This window comes from Thalassophryne amazonica, chromosome 8 (genome assembly GCF_902500255.1).
Source record: "Thalassophryne amazonica chromosome 8, fThaAma1.1, whole genome shotgun sequence".
Taxonomy (NCBI): domain Eukaryota; kingdom Metazoa; phylum Chordata; class Actinopteri; order Batrachoidiformes; family Batrachoididae; genus Thalassophryne; species Thalassophryne amazonica.
This window is the reverse complement of record NC_047110.1, coordinates 48,828,159-48,848,669: the sequence shown is the minus strand read 5'-3', so window position 1 is coordinate 48,848,669 and position 20,511 is coordinate 48,828,159. Positions and strand designations below refer to the sequence as shown.

Below are 20,511 nucleotides of genomic sequence, written 5' to 3'. Positions count from 1 at the left end.
GTAACGCTGTGCTGCGCAGACCTGCTTAAAACTGTGTCCAGCGCTCTACGCCGAAGAAAATTACACGTTTAATTTCTTCTGTCCTACGCACGTAACCCTCAACATACTGCTGCGTAGAGAGAAAAAAAACAAAACAACGTAGATCTGCTAAAAGTGGGCGTAGAGCTGCTCAACTCAGTGTAGATGAAACGCCACAATGAGCAACTCTACGAATACGCCAATGTGAAAGGGGCTTTACTAGATTACTCTGATGGGGCTTTCACAGTGGTGTATTCGTACAGCTGCTCGTTGCGGCGTTGCGAGTCACTGAAATACGCCCCAAATACGTGCGTGCTCGTTTTTTTCCGTTGTGCATTCCGTTAGTAGAGCTGCGTGTGTGGCTATTTTAGTACACCTGGAGTGCGCGCGTACCTCGAGTGTTAATTCCGTTCGTATAGCTGCGTGTTTGTGTGTGAACAGCGCGTTTCTTTTGCCGCAAAAAAAGCCACTTCCCCTTTTTTTCCAGTTCTCTCCAGACGGCTGCGCTTGAAAACCACTGGGATTTTATCATGAGTGTGTGTGTTCACGTGTGCCATCTTGTACCAGTTCAGTGCTATTTTCTGCCTCTGTGAAGTGCTCTCTCTCTCTCTCTCTCATCACAACTGTGACTATTTAAAATCTCTGTCTCTCTCTGAGAGAGACAGAGATTTTATTTAGAGGAATCTGAGTGAATTTGAAAGCGCTCTCTTGCCCGCGCGTGCGGTGAGAGAGAGCGGTTTTATGAAATGATGCGACACTGAAACAGTCCTCGTCCAGTATGATAAAGTGAAGCAACGATCTCGCAGTATTTATAGCTCCAGAAGAACAACAGGGAGATGTGAAGTTGCGCACAGTCCGTGTTGCAGCGCGTGGGCGGACTCACAATAGCGGACAGTAGCATGGCGCTGCATGGACTCCCGTGGAGGCTCCATGCTGTGCTGTACGCTGAAGAAAATTAAAACAGGTTTAATTTCTTCCGTCCTACACGCGTAGCCCTCAACATACTGCTACGTATTGAGAAAAAACTCCTCATGAAGTGGGCGGAGAGCTGCTCATTACAGCGTAGACGATACGCTGTAATGAGCAGCTCTACGAATACGCCACTGTGAAAGCCCCTTAACTTTCTCCCTCTGGAATAAAGCACTGTTTACCATATGGGGTGAGGCCCTCCTCAGACTGTAGGAGCCAAAGTGTGAAATGAAAGCTGCTTGCAGAGTCAGACAGAAGACTCCAAAACACAGTAGAAATATAAATTTGTGATGTGACCTTTGTTTAATAGCAGACAGAAATTGCTTTGAGTTGAAGACAAAGCGGATAGACCATTTTGTATATATTGTTTAAAATGTGCATTTGTGTTTACTGTTTGACCTCAAATTACATTACATTACAGTTTGCTGTGCATTTTGAATAAATGTGGAAAATTATTTTCCACTTCACTTTTTCCTTTGTTATTTCTGATTGTAAACCTTTATTACACTTATAAAACACAACAAAAGCATATATATTATGAAAGAACAGGTTGTCCTGAAAAAAAAGACACATAAAACGTGATTGTGGGATGCAGGGAGAGCTGTTAACAGCAATAATAAAACATTTATGCCAAGCGAGTGAACTGTCCAAAAAATACCCTCGGACCCCAGAGGGTTAAAGAGGTTCACGATAAACAGCCATATCAGCCGTATGACTTTGCTGGAGGACAATGCAGAGTGTCTTCATCAGCATTTGGAGAAGCGCTGCGAGGACCTACAATCCGAAACGGAGAAGCTAAATGCTAAGCTAATCAAGCTTGAGGGGAGAAGCTGGATAAATGTTTGCATTATTGGTCTCCTGGAGGATATAGACGGTCCGCAGCCAGGGAAGTTTTTCTCCTAGCTACTGCAGAATGTTTTCGGGCATGAGACCTCTGCCACGGCACCAGAGCTGGACTGCGCACACCGGAGTTTGGTCCCAAAACCGGGCCCGAGGGACAGGCTGTGGCCTGTCATCTATTTTCACCACTTTCAGCACAAGGAGGCGGTCATTCAGGAGGCCCGGAAAAGAGCACAACTCATGCACGGTAATACTCCCATTGGGTTTTATGAAGATTACGCCCCTGAGGTGGCCAGAGACATAAGTACTGAACTGTAATGGCATTGCTGTACAACGCTGTACTGAAACCTGCATTGCTTTACCCTGTTTGGCTCCAGATCGTTTAGGTGGATGGGACACGCGCAGCGCTCGGCTCTGTAGCTGAGGCCGAGAAGTTTTTTAAAAGCTAAGGACTTTTCTTAGGGCCCCATCACACACAGTGCAGATTTGGTTGTTTCGCGTGCCCCCCCCATACAACACATCTGTGCGTGTGGTTTGCTTCCCTGCAGGCAAGGCATCTCATCTGATCACAGAGTGACATCTTGGTCTGTGCGCTGACAGGACAGGGGGCGTGACTGGCTGCCCACAGCTGTTGAGACATCTCCGGTCCTGGACACATCACAGCTGCAGCACACGTCCCATGTTTTGACAGACACACGCGTGTGTGCTTGTGTGGAAATACATAAAAACATATCGCTTTTGCGATGTGAGGAGAAACGGGCCGTCAGTCCATTTGGACACACAGCAGGCAATGTGAATGTCACGTCTGACAGGACACACGTCGGGCCATGAACTGCGTGACCAGGACAAGCCAACAGTATGACAACTACGCCACTTTCAGTCACATATCAGCAGAAATACACCGTACCAAACAATGTTTGGTCAGTTATCACAGCGCTTTTTTTTTTTGTTTTGTTTTTAGAAAATACGTTTATCTGCTTGTTGATTTTACCTATTTCACGCTCCTGTTACATGACTTTATGTCTGTGACCATGGGACATCTACAGAGGAACAGACTGGTCATATTTGTATTGCCCACTTGATAAATGCAGTGTTTTTATATGGTGTGTGTGTTTATTTAATTTTAAATACATCCATCTCTATCATATCAGGCAGGTTCCCACAAATTTCAATCGTAGCTCAGTGGTAAAGTTTCTGACTGGCAATCAGAGCTTTTGGGTGGCATGTAATTAGAGCTGTAGCTATCGATTGTTATTGCTATCAAGTATTCTATCGATTATTCTGGCAATTAATTAAGTAATCAGATAAAAAGTATTTTCACATTTTTCAACAACAATCAATCATCCAGGGCTCTTCCTAAGCCATGGCACAGTGTTGCTGCAGCATTACACAGATTGCCAAACTTAGTGTATTCCTGTTTTCCTGGGTATTTTTTTATTTTTTCACATCTTTACAAGTTTTGGATTTTTCCCAGTGTCAGGAGCTCAGCCAAAGTATTGACATTTTACTGAAATGGCTTTCTGTTTAACTTGTAAAATTTAATCATTTTTAAGTTTGTTCGTTTGGTTTTTTAGGTTGGTGGACTGGGTCCCCTATGATTCAGCAGATGCATTTTAGCTGGAGGTTGAACATGCTAGCCTCGCAGTCACTTTTTTTTATTATTTTATTTAAGTTACCGTTTTTGTGAAGCACTGTGTGTTGCCAAAAAAAGCGAAAATTAAAAAAAACTAAAGTGAGAGTCCGAGCAAAACACAGAAGAAAGAGCGATCTTTTGCTGAGAGAATCTTTCAGGAACTGTTTGTCAGTGTGGCCGGGGATGGCGCTTTGACTCACCTGGTGTGAGGGGAGTGCTGAGAGCCCCTCACACTGAGCAGAGAGAGACAGCAACCAGCCACCGGGCGAATAGCCACTCCCAATGTAGAGTGGAGAGCAGGCAGCGGACAAAACAATATTTCTTAAAAACAGACAAACACACTACTTAGCTTTAAATGTGCAGTAAGCTATTTTAGATGATCAGGGCTGGAACGTCTTTTTCCTAAAAGCCTTTATTTTTAATGTTCCATTTAAGATTACTACACATGGTTTAGTTTATTTGGGCATCACTGTAACAAAGACTTATAAAGACCTCTGCAAAAACAATTTTAGTAAACTATTGGTTGAGGTACAGTGTGACTTAACCAAGTGGTCAACTCTTTCTCTCTCCTTCATAGGAAGAGTCAATGCAATAAAAATGTCAGTTTTCTAGGTCTGAAATGATTAATCAAGTAATTCGAATAATTCGATTACAAAAAAATCTTCGAGGCAAATTCTTTGCCTCGAGGCTTCGTTTAAAGCTGTAGTACATATGCCAGGCCTGTAGGTGGCGCTGTAACGCTCCCACAAAAAAACAGAAGAAGACCATAAAGCATGCCCATAACTAATGTAAGCGCTAATCAATGTAGCAGGCAATGCTACAAGTTTACAAAGCCACACGCTGAGTAAAATAAAGCCTTTTAAGAGAAAGAGTACACGCTGATCGTCTGAAATAGACTTATTATGCTTTTAAAGTGAAGCAGTGTGTTTGTATTTTTTTTTTTTTTTTTTTTTTTTTAACACAGCTTGCTCCACTGGCTGCTTTCCACCTCCGCAGATGGAGCTAAAGGATGCACACTTTAAATGAATCATGTTTAATTACTGCAAAAAAAATGCCCATATTCAGATTTGATAAGTTTTTAATCAACAGGCTGTACAGTTAATTTAACAGTGCAGCTGTTGCGGAAACGCTGAACTCACAGCCGTTTTTCAAAGGCTTTGTTATTCACCAAGTATCCATAGAAAACAAGGAATGTGACTTCAGTTTGAGCTGCACTCTGTACGGTAGAGCCCGACCGATATATCAGCCAGCTGATATTATCGGCAGCTATAAGCCCTTTTCAAAATACTCACTATCGACTGAAATTTTGCTGACAGAACGCCGATAATTTCTCAAACAGAACAGTTACTGAAATAATGTTTGTGTCGGCAATGTAAAATGTCCTTGCACCGTTTGTCCAGTAGATGGAGCGCTGACTCCATTCAAATGAGAGCTGCTTACACCCCTGCTTTAAAATGTGTTCATCACCGGCCCCTGTAGTTCCAAAAGCATACAAGTAAGTTTATAAGGATGTTTGTGCTAACATTCACCCCACATTTCTCCCGTTTCAGTTCAACTCAGTGTATGTAGTAATGTGTCAAATGTGCTTCATTACGTCGGTCACACTTTTTATTAAGCCCACATTGTGTAGACCTTATTACCTCTGCCAAGGAGGTTATGTTTTCGGTTGAGTTTGTTTGTCTGTCAGCAGGATAACTCAAAAAGTTTTGAAAGGATTTTGATGAAATTTTGTGGAGTGGTTATAAAATAGAAAATGTATCAGTGTGAGGTGACAAATGAAGCTAGAGATGCACAACTAACACCAAATTGTAGCTGAATCTGTATTGATTCAGTAAGGTGTCATCAGATTTGATGTAGCTTCAATGTTATGGAGCTAGATCCAGAAGAAAACCACCATTACCGAAAAATCGTTTTTATACAATAACTTTTGAACTAATAAAGACATAAAAGTGATTCCAAGTTCTAGTGGTATGTTTTCATGGTCAAGGATGTCAAATATAAAGGAAAGAAAAGTGTATGTATCATAGTTTTGGTTGTAACACTGAATTGTTGAATAGATCACTTTGCCAAGGAGGGAATCTCTTTAGGGTCAGTGACCCTATGGCCTTGCAACATGGCCTTGCACATGCAACACTTTAAAAAAAAAAATAGTTCTATTTCAGAATTTACTGTTATTTAGAGAAGTGTTTCATAAATGTTAAAAAAATTCATTTCTTTGCAATTTAGTTGAATAATAAATTGAATTTTGTCTCATTTGTTTTTGTCTATAAGCACATGCAATATCAATATCAGTGCTCAGATGACAGTAGCTTCTGGGAAAGGTGCAAGCTGCAATAAACTGTGATGCCAAGCGCTAAGGATACATGCTATCCAGTCACAGCAGATAAAACTTTTTTGTACTACTGCACTGTAAAAAAAAAAAAAAAAATAGCTGAGAATACTTCAAATTTGCAGAAAACAGTCTGCACTAAGACTGTTATGTTGTGCCGATGATGAACTATATACTATAACAAAGATTTCATCATCGGCACAACAGTGTGAGCAAACATCATTGTTAGACTTTTTTTTTTTTTAGGTTCAATGATTCCACGGCGTGTAGATGTTATGGCGTCAGTGACCCCATGGCCTTGATGGAGGTTTGCACTCTCTGAGTGCTTCTAGTTTCTAGCATGAAAAACTTTAGTTTACTGCCAAGAGGTTGAAACATTCAGATTCACTGGTCATTAGGAAGGGTTCTGGGAATTACTGCCATTCGCCATTAACCCTCTGGGGCCGACACTGACGTATACAACGGCTGGGACCAAGCTTTGCTAAACTGTAAATAACTTTTTAATGATATAAGATAGAAACTTACTTTTTTTTAGCTGAAAAGTTAACTCCAAGGACTTTCGATCCACCGGCGGCCATCTTGGTACTCCTCATAGAAGATGTGTGATGAAGTGCGCAATGTGAGTGTCCAATCGGCATTGGTTCTCCGTCACATGGTTTTCCAAAATCCAATCGTAGGGCAGATTTACCTCACGTGATATGGCAAACATTTTTCAGGAGTGATATCTTACTAGTTGGCCCGGTTGAATAGCCCCCTAACTGCTCCAATTGCATTTTTGCATTTTTTGAACTTGAAAATTCTTCTCTGCTATAAAGTTAATCAATGAGGACAAAGCTTCAGCTTTTAGCTCATACCTTTTTTGTTAAGGGTCCAAAAAAGAACATTTTATTCATTAAAAAATAATAATAATAATCATATCAGCTGATTTATCGGCTATTGGCAAATCAACCAATTTATTGATTATCGGCATTTTTTTCATCCAAATATCGTTATTGACCTAAAAAAAATCCATATCAGTTGGGCTCTACTGTACGGCATGTATAAATATACACTAAACAAAAGCACAGTAATAAAAAGTGCAAATGAAATGTGCAATAAGAGAAAAAAAAAAAAAAAAAAAAAAAAAAAGGTCCAGTCCGCAGACTGAAGACTTTCACACGCTTATGGTTTGGCAAACTCCAGAACTCTTAATAATGCAAAAAAATTAATTACCTGGGAAAACAGAGAGAGAAGGAACATCCTAAACGTAAAAATCTACATGATGACATAGCAACACTGTGCCATTGCAAAGGGAGGGCCCTGCTACCACTGAGTTAAAAAAAAAAAAAAAAAAAAAAAACTATCTGGTTACTCGATTAATCGATAAAATATCAATAGAATACTCTATTCCAAACAGCTGCAGCCCTGCTGTTCTCCCTAAATTTCTTGACGTTTTCCAATGTCTCCCCATTTATTTATTTATTTTACCAGCTATGCATTTTAAGAAACTGGATTCAGCCATCTCAGCATACAATTCTCCTTGATTGGTGCATCACTACCTGTCCTTTAATTTCACAAGTATTAACCCCATAGTTCACAATTCTTTGAAAATCTATTCACAATTCAGAAAATATTTTGGGCTGCAGCAGATGAACCTCTCCAGTCCAATCTTGTCTAATAGCCTCTTCCCTGCATCACTGCAGGATGCTATGTTTAGCATGTGGCAATGTAAGGGTTAAAAATATTTCAAAGATATCTTTTATTGAGGGCACATTTGCTTCTTATGCAGTACTCTCTGAAAACTATGGTCTGCCAGCTTCTCATTTCTTTAGATATTTACAGGTAAGACACTTTATTCAATCATCCTCCCCAGGGTTTCCAGTTAAGTCTCCTTGTAATGATGAGCTATGTCCTTTGACCAAACCAGAAACAAAGCCATTTCTGTCATGCTGAATCTAATTTCTCATATAAATTTGCCCTCCTCTTTTGCAATTAAACAATCTTGGGAGTCAGATCTTCAAATTACACTGAATGAGGCAGTATGAGTTGATGTTCTGAGGAACATTCATTCATCTTCAATCTGCTCAAGACATTCTCTTATTCAATTTAAAGTGGTTCACTGGACACGCCTACACAAATCCAAACTTGCCAAAATTTGACACAACTGAAATTGACACAACATGCGAAAGATGTAAATCAGGAGGAGCTACTTTGATACATATGTTTTGGATTTGTCCTAAAATCCAATTTTTTTTTTGGAAGGATGTTTGTGAAGCACTTTCTACTGTGCTCACAACTAAAGTAACCCCACCCGTTACTTTTGCTTTTCAGGGCCATCCCTGAAGGACTGGGTTTACCAAGTGGAAGTCAGAGTTATTGGCTTTTCAATTTTCTTAGCTCATTGTCTCATCCTCTTAAAATGGAAGGAAGCTGTCCCACCCACTATATCATACCGGATAAAAGATGTTTTGCCCAATTTAAAGCTTGAAAAAAAATGGTGTGTGTGATGAAGAACATTGAAAACACTAAAGTTTGGCTGCCGTTCTTGCTATTTTTTGATCAACCATCAAAACAGATTTGGGAGTAGTTGTTTAATGACATTTTTCTTTGAATGATTTTGGTTGGTTATGTGTATTTATTTCTTACGTTTCTTCTCTTTCTTCTTTACATATAACTGTGCCTTTAAAGTGACAAGTCCACATGTACTCATGGCTGCAAGCAACTGAAAATTTTTTGACTGAACATTTTCCGGAGTGGACTTTGAAAAAAATGGTGCAATTTGGTGCATTCTGAGTGCAATTTGGACAGTTTTCCTTTTCCTAAAACAGTGCTTTTTGACTCTTATCATACTGCAAAAAATGACTAAAGTGTATTAATTTCATCACAATTTATTTACTATTTTGTATGACAGTACGTCTCTGTAATAAGTTACCATCCACAAATAGAATGACTGTCTACAATAATTTAACTGACTATAATTTCTGCTTTCATTCTACACAATCAAATCCTAAGTGTGTCTTACAAAATAAATAAATATTAGAACCTTTATGCTATTACCTAGTAAAATAAATAATACACTTAAAGACATGATAAGTATTGCCAATGAAAAGTATTTTGCCACTTGTAAGTCACTGATGCATGAATCTAATGTAACTGAAAGAAAAAAAAAAAATCAATTGCGTAACTTCTTATTAGAAATTATCAAGTCCATCATTTTTCACCAAGTCAATTTTTATTCACAACTGAGCATGTAACAGGTAGAGGCACATACTGATCCTGATTAATAATTCATTATTTATTATTACTATAATCATAACATATCAAATACTTGAAATCTATAAACCTTTTGCTTTCTATGGCTATTGATCTTTATGATTTAATCAGCTGGAATTATAATTTTATTTCAAATGAATGGCTGTTACGCCAACTTACCCAAAGTGACTTGTTTAGTGAATTTTGTCACCCATTCTGATCTTTATGTTTTAGCAATTAATTTCTCACAAAAATACTCTGGGTCCATTCTACTCACGCCATTAAATGAAATCCTTATCATTATATTAATTGTAATAGTCTTACCTTTGTTAGAAATGATAAAAATAATTGTAGAAATTCGTATTGGATACACGCGCGGGAAGCTGAGAGTTGATCGATGCAATGAGATGCCTCGAGCGTCGAGGGTCTCGTATATACTCGTATTATTACTTTACCTTCAGAAAGCAATGAGCACAGAGTCGTTGCCCAGAACACCATTGCGCACACACGACCGCTTCCTGTAATGGCAGCCTCCGTATGGAATACATTTTAAAGCAAATTCCGTCCTCTCCCATTTTGTGTCGAAATGAAGCAATAAAATATTTGTTTCAGTTAGCAATTATAAATGACGGAATACAGTGGTCCCTCGTTTATTGCGGGAGTTACGTTCTAAAAATAGCCCGCGATAGGTGAAACCCGCAAAGTATTTTTTACAATTATTATAGACGTTTTAAAGTTGTAAAACCCCTCACTACACACTTTATGGGTGATTCTTAGACTACGGTCACTTATTATGTCCTTTGATCATATTGTATGAAAAACAGAAAAAAAGGGGAAATTTCACACTTTTATAGTTATCTTTACAATGAAAGTGTGTTAAGAAATTTGTTCTAGTAGTCTATGATGACTTTTTCACCTTTTTTCAGCATCATTATATGCAGATATTACCGTTTTGTGCTTGTCCCACACCCAGACTTTTGATCTTCAATGATAAAAATGAATGGTAAAGAAACGTTTTAGGGGTCTTCATCTTGGTAGCACAAGCCTATCTAACTCCAAGGACTGGCCACGTCACGTGGCTCCCAGCATGGTGCTCACATTACCTCTCCCCCCCGCCCCCCCCCTTTTTTTTTACATTAAATAGGTCTCCTTATTTGGGCAGTGCTCGCCTACCCTGTATCAAAAACTGAACATGTCACGTGGCTTCCAACTGAGCGCTCCCACCGACCCCCACCCTTTTTATTTTTTTCCTAGTAAGTACCTCGTTTGTAGTAGCACTTGTCTACTGTATACCAAGAACAACGTTCCTGCTTATGTTGGTCTGATTTATGACACCTCATCATGCTTATTCAGCTGGCAAGCCATTGGACAAGGTCTACAGGGCAAGTTGCGCCACAGGAGACATACGGCTTACAGCCCCAGCGGCTATCACGGTTTCTTATCGTTAGCATTCTCTTCAACATGTTAAATATTGATTAACTTTCAATCTAGGGAGAAGGAGTAGGTACACAGGGAAGTATATGCATGGAGTAGTGCATGGGAGAAGTATGCAGCTGCAGTTCGAGTCAGCTGCTTTTTGGGTAGTGGTAAGAAGGTCTGTTCTTTGTTCTTTGGATGTTATGGGTAGGGTTGGGGGGGGGGAGAGGGTTCTGTTTCTTACAGCAAGCACACGTGCAGGGCTATCTACTTCTTATCTTCTGTGTGTCGGTACATACATGTGCATATGTGTATGTATATGCATATATATAGTTTTTCTTCCTTTTCTTTACTCACTTAAATGGTAATGGCTAGACAAGTTAATTTAGTGAGCTGGAATGTCAGGGGTCTGAACTATGTAGTTAAGAGGAAAAAGGTGCTAACCCATCTCAAACAATTAAAGGCAGAAATTGTGTTTCTGCAGGAAACTCACCTGCAGTCATCTGAGCACTCCAAGTAATTTTCCAAATGGACAGGGCAGTGTTTTCATTCTACCTTCCAGGCTAGGGCAAGGGGGTGGCCATTGTCATGTCTAGGGATGTACTGTTTGAACCAACTCACATCATAGCTGACAGAGATGGCAGGTTCTTAATTGTCTCTGGGAAACTCTTTGATACCAGTGTTGTCCTAGTTAACATTTATGCTCCAAATGAGGATGATTTTACCTTCTTTGAAAAAACTTTTTCCAAGCTTCCAGAGTTAGACTCACGCTACCTAATCATGGGCGGGGACTTCAATTGCTGGATGGACCCAGTACTAGATCGCTCCTCTTCCAAGCCAGCTATGAGGACTAAGTCAGCCTCGTACATACAATCGTTTTTGTCAGAGGGCGGAATCTCCGATGTTTGGCGCCATCTTCATCCTGATGATAGGGCATATTCCTTTTTCTCCCCCGTGCACAATACATTTACCAGGATAGATCATTTTTTTGTGGATGACAAAATTGCTCCCCAAGTCAGCTCATGTGACTATCAGAGTATAGTCATCTCCGACCATGCTCCTCTGACAATGTTAATGAATTTCCCCGGAATCCCAAACCCCTCAAGACATTGGCAATTTAATTCTACACTACTCTCAGATGATAGCTTTATCAAGTTTATAGAGGAACAGATCTCTCTATTTCTTGAAACTAATAATACTCCTGGCATATCTGCACTCTCAGTCTGGGAAGCACTCAAAGCCTATTTGAGAGGCCAAATGATCTCATATACAGCAAACTTGAAAAGAAAATCCCGGAAAGACCAATCAGACCTCCTATCTGAAATCCACAACACTGACAAGGAGTACGCAAAATACCAAACTCCTGAGCTTTATAACAAAAAGACTGAACTCAAAACCAGATTTGACCTCTTGACAACCTACCAAACACAAAACATTCTCCTGAAAACCAATTGCACACTGTATGAACACGGAGAGAAATCGGGGAAACTACTCGCTAACTTGCTAAGGGGACGCAGAGCCAAACAACACATATCGGCCATCCGCTCTGAAAATGGGGAAATGACTTCCAACCCCAATGAGATCAACACTACGGTTAGAAATTTTTATTCCAGTCTACATTCCTCTGAATTTGACGAAGATGAGGCTAGTATTAGTACTTTTCTTGACTCACTACCTATTCCCTCTGTTCCCGTAGACCTCATGGAGAAGCTAGAGGCTCCTATATCACAAGCAGAAATAACCCAAGCCATCTCTCGGATGCAGTCTGGGCAGACACCGGGTCCTGACGGTTTTCCCGCTGAATTTTTCAAACAGTTTTCCAAACCCCTCTCATCGCAATTTGCAACGGTCCTACATGAGTCACACCAACGTGGCTCACTTCCACCATCAGTAGCTGAGGCTTTCATATCATTTATTGCAAACAAAGGAAAAGACACAACTGACTGTGCCTCCTATCGTCCTATCTCACTCCTTAATACGGATGCCAAAATTTTAGTGAAAGTCCTAGCTCTCAGATTGGAAGAGGCCCTCCTTCATGTAATATCCACCGATCAGACCGGCTTTATTAAAAGCCGCCATGCTTTTTTAATATCAGACGTCTTCTTGACGTGCTATATACGCCCTCAAGATAAAATTCCGGAATGCATTGTTTCTATTGATGCAGAGAAAGCATTCGACCGTGTCGAGTGGAAATATTTGTTTTCAGCACTACGCAGATTTGGCTTCGGCCCCATGTTTATAGGCTGGATTAAGTTGCTCTATGCCGCACCTAAGGCAACTGTACGGACGAATGGCATAACATCCCAACCGTTCGTACTAAGCCGTGGAACACGACAGGGTTGTCCGTTGAGCCCGATCCTATTTGATTTAGCGATAGAGCCACTTGCAGTCACGCTTAGAAACAGCACTGACATCCCAGGCATCAACAGGGGTGGCGTGGAGCATAAAGTCTCTCTTTACGCTGACAACCTCTTGTTGTATATCTCTGACCCAATTAACTCTCTGACCGCGGCGTTATCTCTGAAGAATTTGGATGTATGTCCGGCTACAAAACTAGCATCCACAAGACAAAGCTTTTTCCATTAAATGATGAGGCCCTGGTGGCTGATTACAGCAGCACCCCCCTTAAAATTGAGTAACGGCAGTTTACTTATTTAGGATTAGAGATCACCCGTAAATTTAAGGACTTATTCTGCGAAAATTTCGTAACTCTCCACAATCAGGTGAGAACGTCTCTGCAACAATGGTCACCCCTCTCATTGACACTAGCCGGTCGTATAAATTCCGTAAAAATGAACATACTGCCTAAGTTTACATACCTATTCCAATCTCTATTTTTGTTCCCAAATCCTTTTTTACCTTGTTGGATTCGACTATTTCTTCATACATCTGGCAGAATAAGAAACCCAGAGTAAGCAAAGCTGTCCTCCAATGTTTGAAGATTGACGGCGGCATGGGATTACCAAATATGCGCTCCTACTATTGGGCAGCGAATATTTGCTCTCTCGCCTTTTGGTATAAATACAACCTTCAATCGGATGTCCCAGAATGGCTAACAGTTGAGCTGAACTCAGTTCAAAACATGTCACTCTCTGCATTGCTTGGTGCCCCAACTAACTACCCAATACCCAAACAAATAAAGAATCCAGTAGTGCGCTCCGCATTGAAGGTGTGGACTCAGTTTAGGAGGGCATTCAGTCTTGCTGAAATTTCCATGCTCAGCCCTGTTGCATTCAATCCCCTTTTTGCCCCGTCTCAGTACGATACCTCCTTTACGGACTGGCATAAAAAGGGCATCATCTCACTCTCACATTTATTCAAGGGCAACAGTTTTTCTTCTTTCGACGAACTCTGAGAAATTCCACTTGCCCAAAACTCACTTTTTTCGTTACTTACAGGTCAGAGATTTTATGCGACGCACCCTGCCATGCTTCCCCAACAAACCAGGTGCTAATCCAGTTGACATTTCTCTCCTTTAATCCAACCTTGAAGGGCGCACTCTCTAAACTATACCAGAACATTATCGCACTCTCGGATTTGACACTAGACAAGACCAGAAAGGCGTGGGAACAGGACCTAGGAGGCACGATATCCACCAACCGTTGGGACTTGATCCTAAACTCGATTCATAAATCGTCACTGTGTGCAAGACACTGCCTAATCCAATTCAAAGTGGTCCATAGAGCTCACAGATCAAAAGCGGAATTAGCTAGCATATATCCCGATGTTACCCCCACCTGTGTGAAATGTAAATTGGGCGACGCCACACTCTTCCACATGTATTGGTTATGCCCCCATTTACAAACCTTTTGGAGTGAGATTTTTCGTGCTCTTTCAAATATCCTGAAATGTGAACTCCACCCAAATCCTATGATGGCCTTATTTGGTACCTTTGGGCCTGACGACCCCCGTCTGACTTCGGCGGAGCACCACATGGTCTCCTTCTCTCTCCTGTTGGCCAGGCGGGCCATTTTGCTTAAGTGGAGGGAGGCGACCTCGCCCACACATACTCAATGGCTGAGGGAAATTATGCACTGTCTTGCTCTAGAAAAGATGCTCTTCTCACTGAAAGGCACTGAAGGCAAATTCTATAAGACTTGGGGATCCTTCCTAACTTACTTTCATGATTCGTACGCGTTGTAAAATACGTTTGCGGAGTAGGCCCCTGACATCCAAGTAGCTCAATATTTGAAGAACGACAAGCCTGCTAACTGATGTGTGTGCCTTAGCTGTATTTCTTTTGGGGGGGGGAAGCAGGTTCAACGTCCTACCTCTATCCTAATAAGATTAAGTGGAGTCGTCATACGCTCCTACATAGGTGTTTGCATAACACTTGGAAGGGTAGAGCACTTAACTGTACTTTCCATACCGGTACCTGCCTAATACTGGGAAGATGTGTTCGGTTGTTGCTATTATTGTTTTTATATTTGTACTATTCAATTCCAAGGTGCATTTGCTGTGTTTTTTTTTTCTTCTTTCTTTTCTTCTCCATGTGTGTGGGTACATGTATGTATACATGTGAATACATTTGCATTGGAAATTTAATAAAAAGATTTTGAAAAGAAAAGAAAGAAATGTTTTTTCTAATGTTTTAAAATATCTCTGAATAAAATGTCAGTAAAATAATCAAAACATAACTGGGGTATTCAATGTCATACAACTGTTGTGATTTTTTTTTTTTTTTTTTTTTAAACGAAATGTAGTTGTCCCACACTATTGCCGTAAATTCCACCACAACACTGTAATGTCCCTTTAAACAGTTTGTATGAAAGATTGTTTGGGTAGTTTCTATGGAGATAAACAGTGACATCAGAGCACATGTATATAGCGCCAAATCACAACAAACAGTTGCCCCAAGGCGCTTTATACTGTAAGGCAATGGTGTGGTGGAAATTACATTTACAAGGCCAATAGTGCCCATAGTTAAAGAATCACCCTTATACACTTTTCTCAAACAGGCATTAACATATTCTCACTTTTCTCTCATGTGTAAACACTCTCAAAGTTCAAACCCTAGTAGAAAAATAAGACCAACCTGTTTTCAGGCCCAAACATTTGTTTGAGAAATAAAAATAGATTTTTATAGTTTATTTTATAGTTTTCCTATAAATAATTATGATGGCTTTTAGAACTAACAAATTTAATTTTAACGATCAATGTACGAGGTTGGACACATAAGAAATTATTAAAGTGACTGACCAGTATTTCACAGTTCCTCTGATCGCGCATCTTAATCCTGGCGCCGCGCCTTTTTCCACTGAGTCACACCTCACTGCAGGTGTCTTTTTCCGAGTGAAGAAAACAATTATGGGTAGTTGTTGGCGCTCTTTTTTCTTCTGGGCGAGAAGATTCTTATAAACAGATACGCAGAACACAATGCGCGTGCTCTCCCTTCGCAGTGACGCGACCGGCTGCTTGATGAGGCCGCAGAACAATGCACTGTAAAAAAAAAAAAAAAGCATGCAAAATTGAACTAAAAAAAATCTGCGAAACTGCGAGGCCGCGAAAGGTGAAGCGCGTTATAGCGAGGGGCCACTGTAAACGGAACCAGAAAATAAAAATTGACGGGAATCCATCTACAGACGGAGATTTTGCAGCACTGTGTTCTTTGTGGGTAGTTTTTTTGTGTTTTTCCTATTGTATTTTTATTTTGTGAAAGGTTCAATAAATATATTAAACACTAAAAATAACCCAGAAATGTCTGCCATGGAAGTAAATACCCAGATTTTCGGAAATTCCCGGAAAACTACCATCACTGGATGACAGGCAGAATAAGCGCTGCCAACATGGACATACCCAGATATGGAATTCATATCGGCTTCTGAGTCTTTACAAAAAACCTACAGGTAACATCAAGCAGGGTTTGTCCAGTATGGTCTCCCACAACCACCTGCACCGTCACACCAATGTTATTTGTCCAGCTCAATGGTTTGTTTTGATGAAAATGAGGTTGCAGCTCATTGCCTACCTTCCTGAGGTTAGAAACAAGTACTGTTTATATTCTGCAGCATTTCTCTTGTAATTTATTGAGTTGGGAAATCCAAATTTGCTTCTAACTTTAATGCAGACACCCAAGCAACCGACAACATCAAAAACACTTTAATTGTACCACTGAAGGTGTGTCTTCTTAAATGACACCATGTATATCCCGAATTACAGCAGTTATAAAGCTGAAATTATCTCATTTTCAAGAAAACACTGCTATTCTCACAAGATAATCATGCTGTTATTATGAGAAAACAGAGGAAATAAAATACATGAACCCATCACCCTTTAAGAGCTTCCATATTTTTATTATGGGCATCTATTCTTTAATTACTGGAGCTCATTTTCTTTTAGTGCTTTCATATCAGTGAAAGCCCTAAATAAATAGGCAATAACAACAGTGAAAGCATTATTTTTTGCATCATACAATACGCTGCAGGACCTCCCAACTTGTACTCTGGAAAATAATCAATTTATTAAGGTTGCAGCTATCAAATATTTCTGGAATCGATTAATCTGATAAGAGTACTTTTGCATTTTTAAACAATATCAATAGTGGCAGGACTAAGGGCCCCTTCACATATAACACAATAAAACCTGACTAGCGCACAAAGGAGGAACTGCATGCCAGTCGTGAAAAATCGACGCTGCCTCTAACGCCTCGTACACCTGTTGCTACAACTACTTGCGCAAACCAGCTGCTGAGATACAGAAGGTGCCCTGTGAGAGCCCATTCGATCCCTCCCGCGGCAGGTGTCAACACATGCCATGCGTATCGCGCGTGATGCCCCCCATAACATGTGGGCGTGCCCCCCCTCCCCGTTGGGGGAGCACACTTGCATGACACGCTGACACTTATGTACATATGGGGAGCGGCCAGCCAGGGCGCACACAGCACAGCGAACTGCCTTTCAGCTGATCGCTGGCCAGAGACGCACTGACAGCTGTAAATGATGGCTCAGTGCATACGACGTGCAATCTTAAAAACACAGAGACCACAGCCAGCACACCGCAGGCCTACAAGCCAACAGTGCAACAGATACGCTACTTTCAGTCACGTATCGCCAACAATACACCGTAACAACCGCTGTTTTGTCAGTTATTACGGTGAAAATTAAAAACTTCCTCTTTATCTACATAGTCTAACTTGTCTTTTTTTAAAACATACGTTTATCTCTGTTGATTTTAGGCATGTTACGCTGCTGTTATAGGACAGCAAGGGTAAAGTTTCCATGTGGGTGGCATGTATTTTTTTGTGCGTTTCTCCACAGCGGCACACGATGTGGTGCAACATGTTCCAGCTGCTTTTTCTTTTTTCTCCTCCACATCAGTTGTGCGATGTGGTGTCCTTTCGCGTCATCTGTGGAAGCGGAAGGCAGGCAGTGGACCAAACAGTGCATTTTGTATATTAAAAAACAAAAAAAACACTTTCACTTTACATGTACAATAAATCTTCCAGATGATCAGCACAGACCCCCTTTCTCTTAAAAGTCTTTATTTTACACAGTGCGCTGCTTTGTAACTTGTAGCATCGGCTGCTACACTGATTAACCCGTACATTGGTTATGTGCATGCTCTATTTTGTTGGTTTTTTTTTTTGTGGGAGCATTACAGCGCCACATACAGGCCTGGCATATACTACGGCATCAAACGAAGCCTCGAGGCAAAGATTTTGCCTCGACCACTTTTCTTAATAAGGTTGCTCGACTAATCATTTCAGCCTTACAACATAAAGTCCAGAAATTAAGTAACTACACGCCACACCCTATTAGACATGACAATCATGAATGCTGCAAGAATGTGCATATAGGTCCAGCAGGACCAGTAATTACAGTCACACCATGCTAGCAGCAGATGCACAGAAACAGGTGACAGGCCAAATCGGAGTCCAACACAGCCATCAACATCTGGCTGCGTGCCACTTTCCCACCACAGAAGGGTTAGAGGAACAGCTGTTTTACAGCTCCATGACCCAGTCCCAAAATCCTACAAACCAACAGCACCCCACAACAAAAAGAATCCCCATGATACATTGTGTACTGACGTACCACCACAGCCATGTTTGATTCCAAAGCATGCCCATCAAGTCCTGAAAGGCACAGTAAACTCTTTCAATCACAAGGCTAAATCAATGATCATAACTGGAGAAAGATTTAATGACCCTTCACACAGAGCCACAAGGCTGTCAAATATTAAAAATCAAGACCCCAAGCCAGAAAAGGATAGGACAACATGGAGGGGTGGGGAAAGTAGTGATCTTCACATTTAACTGCACACAGCAAAAGTAAGTCCCTTTGGCTGCTCCCTTGTTTACATTCAGGGTCGCAGCAGGTGGACCTGCATGTTGAATTGGCACAAATTTTATGCCGGATGACCTTCCTGATGCAACCGCATATTACATGGAGAAATGTGGCAGGGGTGGAGTTTGAACCGGGAACCTTCCACACTGAAGCCAAGCGCACTACACCACTTGGCCACCACTCCCCTTTTCACTGCAGGCAGTATGAAGCTAAAATATTTTGTGCATTGTGATCAGCTTCATTTCACAACACACTGATTCCTGCATTTAAGACCTGCAACACATTCAAAAGTAAGTTTCTTCTCAGAAAAAATGTCTCATGGTCAAATGCAGTACAGGTACATTGTTGCTACGTTACTTGAGGCCATCAAAACACGACCATTGGGTATTACGAAGGTCTTGCGTCCATCCGGCTGTGCTCAGCTTAAGTCCAGTCCCATTACTGTCAGGGTCTTCAAATTCAAAGGGAACAGTTTTGGGACACAAACCTTGGACAAGTTCAAAGATGGCTAACCTTGACCTATTTTCATAGGTTTTCAGGATTTTCAGGAAAAATGTCATTGTGAAAATGAAAAATTTTGGAGAACTGAAAACGCCATAGACATGCTAACACATTAGCATCTGGACCGTTTTAAAATACATCCATCAACTGTTTCAGAAGACCATAACAGTTCGGTTTAACAGAAAAAGGTAAATATTACACAGACATATGCTCTTTAGGGTTTTAGCAGGGAAAAATTAAGGTAAAGCGAAATAAAACAAAGCAACAAAGCAGCAAGTCAAAGCACTGCTTCATTGGTTCAAACCAAAGGTGCGCTGCAGAAATGGTTGATTACAGACCCGCTACAGGGTCTGTATTCAATGTAGAGAAATGATCATTTTCCTGAAAAACACCCCCAAAACAACGGCCACTCTGAAGGACCAATAAGGGAACAACACTGAATAATGGACACACACATACATACACACATATATATATATATATATATACATACACACATATATATATATATATATATATATATATATATATATATATATATATATATATACATACACACACACACATACATACATACACACACACATACCCCTTACACACACATATACATGTGTGTGAATTGAACTGTGGTCTATTTAAAAAAAATCTAATCACATAATAGAAGCAAAAATAAAATAGTGTGTATGTGATAACAAGAACCTAAACAATACATTAAGACAGTTACATTAAATTAATTTTTTTTTTTTTAATTACATAATTAAAAAGGAAAAAAGGGTCGAGTTCTTCAAAAAACTGTTGAGGTCTAAGGTTCTAAAAACATTCTGGAATCGCACGCCATTCCAACTCATAGAAACTTAGCACAATTTATTACCACCCTTGAAAAAAATGTCAAACACTCTAGAACCCATGGCTCATCATGGACAATACGCGAGTTTGATTTACACTTTGACACAATAAATCACCAAACTGAGAAGTTCTTCTTTATAGTAGGTCTGTATATGCTCGAATAAAGGCTTTTAGTTTATATATGCTATCTCTTCCACTTGTGAGTGTCTGAATACTTTTCTGTTTCAAAGATTTTTTTTTTTTTTTTTGCAGCCGTTTTACTGCACTTCGAAAACATCCATTTGAATACAAGCTAAATATAATGGAAACTGCAGGTGGTAGTAATATTCTTTACAAGTATCAACTAATACACAGAACTACGCTGCGCTCTGTGGTTGTTTTTCAGCCTTGTTTATATGTTCTGTCACAAGATTTCCATTAATGGCTCAATAATGGAGTTAACC

At 40.3% G+C, this 20,511-nt stretch overlaps 1 protein-coding gene across 3 annotated transcripts in view; it reads right to left on the bottom strand.

Annotated features, from left to right (window-relative positions):
- LOC117515548 (CUGBP Elav-like family member 2) overlaps positions 1-20,511 on the bottom strand; it is a 91,876-nt gene that overhangs the window by 47,187 nt on the left and 24,178 nt on the right. The gene's annotated exons all lie outside the window — the stretch shown is intronic.